The sequence below is a fragment of the Pogoniulus pusillus genome, chromosome 8, assembly GCF_015220805.1.
Source record: "Pogoniulus pusillus isolate bPogPus1 chromosome 8, bPogPus1.pri, whole genome shotgun sequence".
NCBI lineage: Eukaryota > Metazoa > Chordata > Aves > Piciformes > Lybiidae > Pogoniulus > Pogoniulus pusillus.
This window is the reverse complement of record NC_087271.1, coordinates 3,095,397-3,108,462: the sequence shown is the minus strand read 5'-3', so window position 1 is coordinate 3,108,462 and position 13,066 is coordinate 3,095,397. Positions and strand designations below refer to the sequence as shown.

The window sequence follows — 13,066 nt, the reverse complement described above, 5'->3', positions numbered from 1 at the left end:
GATGACCTTCTTGTGGCCTGCCAGGATCTGAAGGGGGCCTACAAACAAGCTGGGCAGGGACTTTTTAGGCTATCAGGGAGTGAGAGGACTAGGGGGAATGGAGCAAAGCTGGAGGTGGGCGGATTCAGACTGGATATGAGGAGGAAGTTCTTTACCATGAGAGTGGTGAGAGCCTGGAATGGGCTGCCCAGGGAGGTGGTTGAGGCCCCATCCCTGGAGATGTTTAAGGCCAGGCTGGATGAGGCTGTGGCCAGCCTGATCTAAGGTCAGGTGTCCCTGCCCATGGCAGGGGGGTTGGAACTGGATGATCCTTGTGGTCCCTTCCAACCCTGACTGATTCTGTGATTCTTTTATCAGAGAGATACATCCCAGTGTCCAAAGCAATACAGGGGGCTGATGATCCTTCTGCCACCCACTGAGCCAGCAGCACCCAAAACGCCACTGAGCCTCCCTTGGACTCCTCTTCCCTGGTTCCCAAAGGTCACTGAAAAGCAGAGATTGGTGCCACAGCTTGACTTTAGGCTCTGCTGCCTTGGGCCAGCTCAGCACTCTTGCCAATGAGCTAAAACCTCGTGTAATCACATTACTACCGCTCCCGTTGCTTTTAAGAGAGCTTGTGCAGAACTCTTTTATTTCTGCAGTTTGCACACCCATAAAACCCAGAATACAGTGAGGTGAGGGAGAAACACCATGAATTTTCATCACATCAGTATTTCCTGCACAAATGACGTCGTGACTATGCCCCTGATGAAGAGGAGCAATAAATACCCTCTGCAAAGCTCATATTGCGATGGATGGGAGAGGAAAGAACCATCTGAAAGGTGTCACATTCTGGAAACCTGACCTGGAAAGAAGGCTCCACAATTAACGAGATGGGTAAAGGAGGCTCTGGGTCCTAGCAGAGCCTTTTGATTATCATAAAAAGGGAGTGGGTGCCAAAGAGTTTTAAAGCATCCCACGGATAATCGATGAGTTTTCTGTTGATAGGAAGGACTCCAAGGGGTGCTATTAGCATTCAGGGCAGAGAGGAAGCAGATCTATAGCACAGCTCTCGATAAATACATTGCTGCAGTAAACGTCGTTAGCACTTTGCAATTCACATCTGATCTCTGCTGACCTTTTTTTTTCTTCTCCTAATTAAACCTTTAGCTTGCAAATGAGCCATTTCCTACATCAAACTGGTGTATGGCAAAGGAGGAAATCCAACCCGCAATTTATAGGAGTTGCTGGTGACCTAAGTGTCTATCACAACCTTTCCTAATTGATCTCTCTTTGAATTAAATTTGACCAATTACTTTCTCCTAGGTGAACAATGCTGAAACTATCTTTAAAAGCTGTGGTGCTGCCGGGCGTAGGCAGTGGGTGGAAGATAAGGACCCGATTTGTGCACGCAGGGAGAAAGCTAAAGGCCAACTCCCTCTAGCACCCAAACCCTTTAGTTATCTCAGCCAGCTGCTTTCCCAGAGCACTGTTTGTTTGAAGAAACTGGCTTGAAGGGGTGTGCATGGGAATGACTTTGGATGTTAGGAACAAGTTCTTTACTGTGAGGGTAGTGGAACACTGGAACAGGTTGCCCAGGTTGGTATTTGAGGCCCTATCCCTGGAGATATCCAGGGTGAGGCCTGACAAGGCTCTGGGCAACCTGATCGAGTTGAGAGTGCCCCTGCTTACTGCAGAGAGGGTTGGGCTAGACCTTTCAAGGTCCCTTCCAACCCAGACCATTCTGATTCTGTGATTCTATGACTCTATGATTCTATGATTCTACAACTTGCACTGCTGCTTTTGCAGCCTGTAGCCAGGTGGAGTTGGTCTCTTCTGCCAGGCAAGCAGCAACAGAACAAGGGGACACAGTCTCAATTTGTGCCAGGGGAGGTCTAGGCTGAATGTAAGGAGGAAGTTCTTCACAGAGAGAGTGATTGGCATTGGAATGGACTGCCCAGGGAGGTGGTGGAGTTGCCATCCCTGGAGGTGTTGAAGAAAAGCCTGGATGAGGCACTTAGTGCCATGGTCTAGTTGATTGGCTAGGGCTGGGTGCTAGGTTGGACTGGCTGAGCTTGGAGGTCTCTTCCAGCCTGGTTGATTCTGTGATTCTACATGAAAGCAATGCAAGCCTGCTGTTGCTCCTGCCATCGTCTTGGAGCTTCATGATCAAACCAATCTCTTCCAAGTTGCTTGTGCCCAAGGTCCTCTTCCAGTGGCAGTGATGTAGCAGTCTTTAAAGTCCCTTACAAGTATTCCATCCAACACCATTTCTACCAGCACTGAGGGCTCCAGCAGGACGATGAGGAGAAAGGATGCCCTTGCCCCTGCTGGCCCCTCACAGAGTGGAGAAGTGATGACTTCCTTGCAGCTGGAGCTCCCTCATCCCTGCAACACCCCTCCAGCCCAACTCTGCTGCCCCAGTCCATATTAAAATGAGTTATGTAGGTCCCAGTGTGAAAACAAACAGTGTGTGGATGCATGCAAAGAACAAAAGCAGAACTCAAGGAAAATTTATATCACAGACAGAAGACCGAAGAGGGAGTGCGGAGAATGTCAGCCGCCTCCTACTGCCACCCTGAAGGACCTCAGGGGGGTCTGGCAGGCCTCCTTAGTGCCTCAAAGCACACTGAGATCCTCCCATATGCAAGAAAAATGAGTTACTAGGATCTTTCCTCTGGCAAAGTAATCCACAGGGTTCTGCTTCACCCAGACTGAGTGATGCTCCGGGTAAAAACATCACCTTCTGTGAGATTTACTTTCCAAGCAGAGGTCCTGCTGGCCAGCTGCAGCCCCATCCTGCACCCAGGTGAACTTCAACAACCGCAGATCCTCCAGGCTGAGTGGTTTTTGGCAGCTCCACCACAGTCATGTCCAGGTTTACTTCTGGCTGGTTGAGCAGCCCCCAACACAGCTCCTGAAAATGGACCCTTTGAATCATAGAATCAGTCAGGGTTGAAAGGGATCACAAGGATCATCAAGTTCCAACCCCCCTGCCATGGGCAGGGACACCCTACCCTAGATCAGGCTGGCCACAGCCTCATCCAGCCTGGCCTTAAACACCTCCCTGGGCAACCCATTCCAGCCTCTCACCACTCTCATGCTCAACAACTTCCTCCTCACCTCCACTCTCAATCTCCCCACCTCCAGCTTTGCTCCATTCCCCCATGTTCTGTCACTACCTGAGAGCCTAAAAAGTCCCTCCCCAGCTTGTCTGTAGCCCCCGTCAGATCCTGGCAGGCCACAAGAAGGTCACCTCGCAGCCTCCTCTTCTCCACACTAAACAGCCACAACTCTTTCAGTCTGTCCTTACAGGAGAGATGTTCTGGCCCTCTGATCATCCTCGTGGTCCCTCTCTGGACACGCTCTCTTGAGGTATGGGGGGCTTCAGAAACAACCCAAGAGCCATCCCTGTCCCTCCTCAACCAGAAAACATCAACAACAGTAACAGTAATAGTCCCTATCTCCCTCCATTTTCTCAGGGTCTCAGCACTACAGGACAAGGCCAGCCAGAGTCCCCAGTGCCTCAGGCAATGGCTGGGGAGAGAGGCTGGCCCCACGCCTGGCTCCCACTGCAGATGCACCAAATGCTGCGTGTCCTTCATCTGGCACATTCGAGCTGTAATTGCAACAGCCTGAACTACCACACGGTTTTATGTGCTGATATTTCATGACATTTTATGTACATAATCTGCATATGTTATTTTTAGCAAACTTTCTCCCTGGGACAGCCTCATGTGTGCCACATCTTGTTTCCATGAGCTTGTGCTGCAGTTGGGAGTGGTTTGAGTTTGGGTTTGGTTTCTTTTTTTTTTCTTCTTCTTCCTATTTTTTTCCCTTATTCCCCCTGTCAAGACCAAATTTTGGATAGCAGAAGCAGCAGACACAATAATATTTTTCTTTCTTTTCACAAAGCTGCTTGGGGGGGGGGGGGGAAGAAACCCAAAAATCCAAGGCAAGTGAGATGGTTCAGCTCTCATTTCCAGGCATTTCCTTGCTTGGGATGCCCTGGGGTGAATTACCATCACCCTCAAAAGAAATAACATCCTTCTTGGGTGGAAAAAAGCCTTATTATTGGTGGAAATAGCATCAGGCTTGGTGCTAATGGTATTAGTCTTGGTGGAAGTAGCATTGTTCTTGGTGGTGACACCAGCATTCTTGGTGGAAATAGCATGGTTCTTGGTGGTGACACCAGCATTCTTGGTGGAAATAGCATGGTTCTTGGTGGTGACACCAGCATTCTTGGTGGAAATAGCATTGTTCTTGGTGGTAACACCACATTCTTGGTGGAAATAGCATGGTTCTTGGTGGTGACACCAGCATTCTTGGTGGAAATAGCATTGTTCTTGGTGGTAACACCACATTCTTGGTGGAAATAGCATGGTTCTTGTCGGTGACGCCAACATTCTGGGTGGAAATAGCATCATTCTTGGTGTTAATGGTATCATTCTTGGTGGAAATGCCATTGTTCTTGGTGGCAATAGCATCATTCTTGGTGCTAACACCAGCATTCTTGGTGGAAACAGCATCATGCTTGAATAGTTTTGGAGCAAGGGATATTTTCTTGGTCTTTCCTGGAACTCATTTGTGTGGCTCAGGAGGCTGCAGTAAGTGTTGTGCTCTTGGGTGTTTTTGAGGAACTCTGGCTCCAAGCTGAATGTGCAGTTAGGGAGATGCAGCTCTCACCTGGAGATTCTCAGTCCCTTGTCAGGGAAGACTCCAAACCTTGAAACTTAGGTATGGTGTAAATGTTTGGTGGAGAAAATGTTCCCTGAGAAAATACTGGTTTCTCACACCCAAAGCGTTGGCGGAAACATCTCGGTTGAAACACAAATACAGGCCTTGGGGCACTCCTGCAGTGCTGGGGGTTTGCTGGTCTGTGCATGGAGGAAATGGGTCATGTGGAGTGGAGATGCTCAGGTCACACCTTGAGTGCTGTGTCCAGTTCTGGGCTCCTTGATTCAAGAGAGATGTTGAGATACTGGAATGTGTCCAGAGGAGGGTGACGAAGCTGGTGAGGGACCTGGAGCACAGCCCTGTGAGGAGAGGCTGAGGGAGCTGGGGGTGTGCAGCCTGCAGAAGAAGAGGCTCAGGGCAGAGCTCATTGCTGCCTACAACTACCTGAAGGGAGGCTGTAGCCAGGTGGGGTTGGTCTCTTCTGCCAGACAGCCAGCAACAGAACAAGGGGACAGAGTCTCAAGTTGTGCCAGGGGAGGTCTAAGCTGGATGTTAGGAGGAAGTTGTTGTCAGAGAGAGTGATTGGCATTGGAATGGGCTGCCCAGGGAGGTGGTGGAGTCGCTGACACTGGAGGTGTTGAAGCAAAGCCTGGATGAGGCACTTAGTACCATGGTCTGGTTGATTGGCTAGGGCTGGGTGCTAGGTTGGACTGGCTGATCTTGGAGGTCTCTTCCAACCTGGTTGATTCTATGATTCTGTGACCCAGGGACGAGAGATTCTATGCATGGAAGGGGTGGTCTGTGCAAGGAGGGATGGAGATGAAGGAGTCCACATGAAAACAATGGAGTCTGTTAAGGAAGGAAGGGTCTATGTGGAGTGGAGGAGTCTTTGCAGCGCAGGAGCTCTGCAGTGGAACACAGCTATGCCCAAGCCAATCACACCATTGTGTTGCTTGCAGCAACAAGCTCTTCACCTGAGGAGCAGTCCCCTGGCAATGGTCCCTGAAAGCACCAGTAATGCCCCATGTGCTCAGCCCCTGTGGCTACAGGCAGAACCTGAATGCCCTGAGCAGAGCTTGGCTAAGGTTGTTGCTTTTAGACAGGAGAACACTGCTTCATAAAGTGGCTTTTAGTTCAGAGGCTTTTTGAGCTCCAAAGCTGACCAGGACCTTGGAGTTTCCGCTTGTGCTGGACATCATCATCTCACGGGCTTCATCATCAGGTGGCCGAGTTCTCTGCTCCATCAACCAGAAACTTGTTTGTGCTGCGCTAAACAACAGCTCGTCCCCTGGCCCATCAGATACGGAGAGTTTGTATAACACAGGAGAGGAATTTGTTTAACTTTGGAGTCTCACTTGGCCTGCCTCCTAACGGGGCCGTGGCCAGTGCTCCAGGGTGGGAGGAGCAACACAATCCACAGCCCCAGGACGTGCTGGACATCCCCAGCTGCGGCTGCTGGGGCCGGGGGTGCAACAGGGAGACACGGTGCAGCGGGCGGCGGTGTGAGCACTTCTGGAAGCGCGGTTCAGAGCTCTTCTCAGGCGCTTGGTGCAACAAACCCTCCTCTTTCTGAGGCCTCCTTGTGTACAACTGCAGAAACCAAACAAACATTTGGTAGGACCCCGGCATATGGTTATTGTTTGCTGCAAGGACAGGGGAAAACACAGCTCCCCGACGTGGCAAGAAGGCTGCAGCTGCAAGATCTCATTACAGCGCCGCACTTTATTTAATAAAGCCTCGTCCTGCTGGCCTTAACAACATTTTTCCTTCCCCCCACCCAGCCCCAAGAGGTGGTTTCGGTGCCTTCTGCCGCGATGGCCGCGGCGGGCTCGCGTGTGCCCTTCGTTAGCTGAGGAATCTGCTTCCAATTCCGGCCCTTCAGATTGTATTTTCACAGCCACTCATTAGTCACCCAACGCTGACAAGCCGCTGTAAGCGTGCCATCTCCCTCATTGTTTATATGCAAGTGCAGCCACCAACATGATTTATTTAGGTTTTAATTAAAATCTGTGGATAGGCCAGGGAGTTTTAGCAGGGCCGCTTCTAATTTGTGGTTGCAAGGGGATTAAATAAATAACTAATTGACAGGCATAACCTGATGCCATTTATAGGGTTACCTCGGGTGGGTACCACCTGGTGGTCACCTTGCCACCACCGAGGACCGCGTCTTAGAGCTGAGAGGGATGTAAAAGCTCCACTTCTCACATACAGCCACAGGTCTGGGAGCTCTACAGCAGGGAAATCCATGTCCTGTGGGTCGCACAAGGCCAGCCCCTGCCCCGAGGTGATGGAGAAGTGCAGCAGTGTAAGGGCATGTCTGTAATTGCATGTGCAGCAGCGCTGTGGAGGGAGGTCATAGAATCAGTCAGGGTTGGAAGGGACCAAAAGGGTCATCTAGTTCCAACTCCCCTGCCATGGGCAGGGACACCCTACCCTAGATCAGGCTGGCCAGAGCCTCATCCTGCCTGGCCTTAAACCAGGTGGGTAACACAGGGAGGTGGCCAAGCCTGGCAATTATATAAGCACCAGTCATAGCAACATGGAATCATAGAATGCAAGGTCGGAAGAGCCCTCAAGGATCACCTGCTCCAGCCTCTCCTGGCAAAAGCACAGCCTAGACAAGATGGCTCAGCAGTCTGGATAGCAGGAAAAACTTCTTTACTGCAAGAGTGGTCGAGCACTGGAATAGGCTGCCGAGGGAGGTGGTGGAGTCACCATCTCAGGACATGTCAAGAAATTCATGCAGACGTGGCACTTTGTGACATGGTTTAATTGTCATGGCAGTGGTGGGCTGATGGTTAGACTTGATGATCTTAGAGGTCTTTTCCAACCCAAACAATGTTGTGATTCTCTGATTCTATCTTAACAGGACTGGTGATTTTTTGAAAGCAGATGTTAGGACTTAAAAATGCTTTGGGTGGGGAGGGTCACTTTCTCCAAAACAATCTGGGGTATCTTCCCCAGCTCCAGCATCTTTCATCCCTATGGAGCCTGGGTGCAGAGTTGCACATCTCACAGCAATACTAATTTCTCTTGCCAGTAACTCATGACTTGGAACAACTGGGAGAAAAGGCATGAGGAGATCGTTGGCAGGCTGTGAAAGCTCTGAGAACGTGGCTGCCCTCCATGCTGTGCAGGACCCAGGTACGTGGTGAAGTCCCCATCCCTGGAGGTGTTTAAAAGATGCTTGGTTGAAGAGCTAAGGGACATGGTTTACAAGTTGTGTACAGGAAGAGATTAGGTTAGGGTTGGACTTGATGCTCTTCAGGTCTTTTCTAAGCAGGTGATTCTGTCACCCCCTGTGTGGCTGCCCAGGCAAGGGGCAATGCAGTGCTTGTGCTGGGTGGAGATTTTCTTGCTGCTCATGACATCGAGATGTATTTTTATAAGGTGCAATAGGGCACCAAGACACAAAACTTGTGCCCACTCCTCCCTGAATTACAAATTTTAGGAGCCTCTCTTGGTCTTATACCAGGCTCAGAGCAATTCCTGCTATTACCTGATGTAAATATCTATTAATTAAAGCACTTTGTTAATGCAGAGCATTTACCTAAGGGCCTGTAATGGCTGTTCTTGAGCAATTGCAATCAATCATACAGCTACATATTTTGGGGGGGGGGAGGGTGTATTTTGGAGCTGCATTATTAACCTGAGGACAGTTTCCTGTCCTCAAGCAGACCCTTCCTGCCTCAGAGTTTGCATCCTCCATAAGGAAATTGTTAGGAGGGGGAGTCCCTAAATTATACTAAATAGAATGGATTTCGTCCTGCCCACTCCCCACCACATACCTCTTCTCCCCCTTCTGACTGCCAAGGGCAATTTTGAGACTCCTCACCCACCTGCAGTCCCTGGGAAACACACAGAACAAAATAATTATACATAAAGGAAAAGAAAAACAACAAACCAACCAACTTTGTGCTTTCCAGTGGTGGAAACCCTCCTCAAAGAAAGAATTCATCTTCTGAGACATACACCTTCTAATTTAATTCTCCCCTAAATCAAACAGTGTATTAATCCCCAATAGAAAACACGTTCCAGTTGCACAAACAATATTTAAATGGTATAATAGGGACATCTTTTATAAATACTTCTAACAAATCCTGAACACCTCCCCCCCCCCCACCAATGTGTGGGCTATAATTAATGGAAATGCCAAGTGCCAGCTAACCAGGAAAACTCCAGCATCATAAATCTGCCCTGAGCCTTCTCACACCCACTGATGGATGGGGACTCGCAGCTTAAATATTTAACAATCAATAATTCAAATACCTCTCCTACCCTATTAAATTTGTCACATTTATTTAGAAAGGCAACATCCAGCTGAAGTTTCTCCAAAAGTTGGGCCTCTTCCACCCCATAACAAAAGGCAGCATCTTGGGAGAAGAGGGTTTCTTTAGCTTTGGAAAGGGGAAAAAAAAATGAGGCCCTGGGTTAGGGCATTTCTGGGGGGCAATGAGGGATGGAGGCAGGGGGAAAGAAAGTGAAGCCCCATACAGCAAAACAGTTGGCTACATCTCCTTCCCTCTAATAGGCCTGGATAATGCAGCATGCAGGCAGGTGTTATGTTGTATGAATCACATTTATAGGAACAGTTCCCATTTTCTTCACTGCCCAAGGCAGGGAGCTGCTGTTCAGCCACTGCAGATGAGTATCTCTGTGGCATGGGGTGGGTTGTGGCTCCTGCTCATGCATTGCCTTTCTGGCCTGAGCAAAGAGTGCAAATGACCACCAAGAGTCTGGAGAAAGAGGTGGGTTTGGCTGTGACTTGAGCTGCAAAGATGCGTTGCTTTGCCCAGTGCAAGGGAGCAGTGGGAGACGAAGGCATACATGCTGGTCCAGTGCTGGCAAGCAAGAGGCAATTCACAGAACTACAGAATGTTAGGAGTTGGAAAGGCCTTCTTGACATCGAGTCCAACCTCACTTGCTAAAGCAGGGCCACCCACAGCAGCTTGTCCAGGATTACAATGCCCAGGTAGGTTTGGAATCTCTCCACAAAAGGAGACTCCACAACTTCTCTGGGCAGCCTCCTCCACAGGGCTCCAGCACCCTCAAAGAAAAGAAATGTCTCCATAAGTTCAGGTGAAGTCTCCTGTGCTCTGGTTTGTACCCATTGTCCCTTGTCCTACCACTAGCCACCACTATGAAGAGCCCAGCCCCATCCTCATGACTTCCACCCTTTAGATGTTTATACCCTCTCTGGATATTTAATTTATATCTACCATTCACTGGCTACTGACAGTAACAACAACAACAATAACAGGTCTTCATAGAATCAGTCAGGGTTGGAAGGGACCACAAGGGTCAGCCAGTTCCAACCCTCCTGCCATGCCCAGGGACACCCTACCCTAGATCAGGCTGGCCACAGCCTCATCCAGCCTGACCTTAAACACCTTCAGGGATGGGGCCTCAACCATCTCAGGCAACCTATTCCAGCCTCTCACCACTCTCATACACATCAACTTCCTCCTCACCTTCAGGCTGAATCTCCCCACTTCCAGCTTTGCTCCATTCTCCCCAGTCCTTTCACTCCCTGAAAGCCTAAAAAGTCCCTCCCCAGCTTTTTTATAGCCCCTTTCAGATACTGGAAGGCCACAAGGTGGTCACCTTGCAGCCTCCTCTTCGGCAGACTGCACAGCTCCAACTCTTTCAGTCTGTTCTCATAGAAGAGCTGCTGCAGCACGCTGAGCATCCTCAGGACCCTTCTCTGGACTCACTCCAGCATGTCCACATCCTTCTTGTCATAGAGGTACAGAACTGGATGCAGTACTCCAGGTGGGGTCTCAGCAGAGAGGAGTAGAGGGGGAGAATCACCTCCCTCCACCTGCTGGCCACACTTCTCGTGCTGCAGCCCAGGCTCTGGTTGGCTTTCTGGGCTGCAGGTGCACACTGCTGGCTCATGTTGGGCTTCTTGTCCAGCAGCATTCCCAAGTCCCTCTCCTCAGGGCTGCTCTCCAGCCACTCACTGCCCAGCCTGGATTTGTGCTTGGCATTGCCTCGACCCAGATGCAGGACCTTGCACTTGGTTTTGTTGAACCTCATGAGGTTGGGTTGTGTCCATCTCTCCAGCCTGTCCAGGTCCCTCTGGCTGGCATCCCTGCCTGCCAGCCTGTCTGCTGCACGACACAGCTTGGTGTCATCAGCAAATTTCCTGAGGGTGCACTCAATGCCTCTGTCCATGGCACCCACAAAGATGTTGAACAAGACTGGTCCCAGGACTGATCCCTGAGGGACTCTGCTTGTCACTGGCCTCCACTTGGACATGCACCCATTGGCAGCCACTCTTTGGTTACGGCAATCAAGATCTGACCCTGCATCCAGCCACCCATGGCAAGGAGGGTCACTTTGTCCCCCAAGATCTGCCCATGCATCCAGCCACCCATGGCAAGGAGGGTTCTTTTGTCCCCCAGGATCTGCCCATGCATCCAGCCACCCATGGCAAGGAGGGTCCCTTCGTCCCCCAGGATCTGACCCTGCATCCAGCCACCCATGGCAAGGAGGGTCCCTTTGCCCCTTGGGACATCATTTATTTTAATGGAGCACCAAAACTGACCTGTAAGGTCATGAAACTCCTGGACTCAAATTTCTGGAAGGATTTAAAATAATCATGGAGCTGCCTGTGGGTGAGTGAGGTGGGGAGTGCTAGCCACGGACCCTGTCCTCACCTCCCCCCACCAGCACATGCCTGCAGGCCCCAGCCCAAGTTATGGTGGCATAAATCTCCGTCTCCAATTTATTGCCATAATTTATCAGCTGATGTTGCTGAATGGCCAAGCAGTTAATTTTAAAATGAAGTGGTGCTATTTTCATTAATACCCTTGTGCTAACTACCTAGCAAAACATGCAGAGGCAATTAATGCTGTGTTGCTGAAGTACTGGGCCAATAAATACTTCCAGTCTTGGCTTGTCTTCGGCAGGTAAAAGCCATGGGACAAAGCCACCGCCTTGGTAATGCTGCCCCAGTCCTTTTCTTGCTGCATCTCCATCAACATTTAAATTGAGAGGTTCAGTAGCCAGACTGGCCAGTAGCAGGAATTAAAAGGTCAGTGTTTCACCACATGTGAGCAACTCCATCAGGAGATCTGTGGATCTGTGCAATGACAAGCAGCCTTCACAGAATCAGAGAATCAAAGCTTTGCTAAAGTTGAGGTATATTACACTCTTCATCCATGTGTCTATCTTGGCAACTGGACAGGGCAGTTATTTGGAAAATCATAGAATCACAGAATCAACCAGGCTGGAAGAGAGCTCCAAGCTCAGCCAGCCCAACCTAGCACCCAGCCCTAGCCAATCAACCAGACCATGGCACTAAGTGCCTCATCCAGGCTTTGCTTCAACACCTCCAGGGATGGCGACTCCACCACCTCCCTGGGCAGCCCATTCAAATGCCAACCACTCTCTCTGCCAACAACTTCCACCTAACATCCAGCCTAGACCTCCCTCAGCACAACTTGAGATTCTGTCCCCTTGTTCTGTGCTGGGTGCCTGGCAGAAGAGCCCAACCCCACCTGGCTACTGCCTCCCTTCTGGTAGTTGTAGATAGCAGTGAGGTCAACTCTGAGCCTCCTCTTCTCCAGGCTGCATATGCCCAGCTCCCTCCTCACAGGGCTGTGCTCCAGGCCCCTCACCAGCTTCGTCACCCTTCTCTGGACACCTTCCAGTACCTCAACATCTCTCTTGAATTGAGAAGATGATTGAAAATTTGTGACAGTTGCATATCAGCAAGACAGAAGCCATTCGTTACCTTCTGCATCTAGGGAGAGGGAGATGGAAATATCCAATGTGTCAAAATTCAGTACAAATAATTTGTCATCAACTTGCTTGCTGCAGCTTTGCCCTCTGAGATGCTGGAGTGGGCCCAGAGAAGGGCAGTGAAGCTCTGCAGAGCAAGTCCTATGAGGAGTTGCTGAGGGAACTGGGGTTGTTTAGTCTGGAGAAAAAGAGGCTCAGGGGAGACCTTCTGGCTCTCTACAACTCCCTGACAGAAGACTGGAGCCAGGCAGGTCTTGGTCTCTTCTCCCAAGTAACAAATCATACAGGACAAGTGATTGGCATTGGAATGGGCTGCCCAGGGAGGTGGTGGACCTGCCATCCCTGTGGGTGTTCAAGAAAAAGCCTGAATAAGGCACTTAGTGCCATGGTCTGGTTGATAGGACAGGGCTGGGTGCTAGGCTGGACTGGATGAGCTTGGAGGTTTCTTCCAACCTGGTTGATTCTATGACAAGAGAAAACAGCCTCAAGCTGTGTCAGGAGAGGGTTAGGTTGGACATAAGAAAAAAAATCTTCCCTCAAAAGACTGCCAACCTCTGGAACAGGCTGCCCATGGAAGTGGTGGAGTCCCTGTCCCTGGAGGGGTGTCAAAGCCTTGAAGATGTGTTGATGAGGAACATGGTTTATTGGTGACCTGGCAGTC

The 13,066-nt window shown here is 50.1% G+C and overlaps 1 protein-coding gene across 5 annotated transcripts in view; it reads left to right on the top strand.

The window, feature by feature from the left end:
• TM2D1 (TM2 domain containing 1) overlaps nucleotides 1–13,066 on the top strand; it is a 63,861-nt gene that overhangs the window by 29,833 nt on the left and 20,962 nt on the right. For all 5 annotated transcript variants that reach the window (XM_064147031.1, XM_064147027.1, XM_064147028.1 and 2 more), the window contains one exon: nucleotides 7,697–7,800. The gene's annotated coding sequence lies outside the window, so the exon portion shown is untranslated. The remainder of the gene's footprint in view (nucleotides 1–7,696; nucleotides 7,801–13,066) is intronic.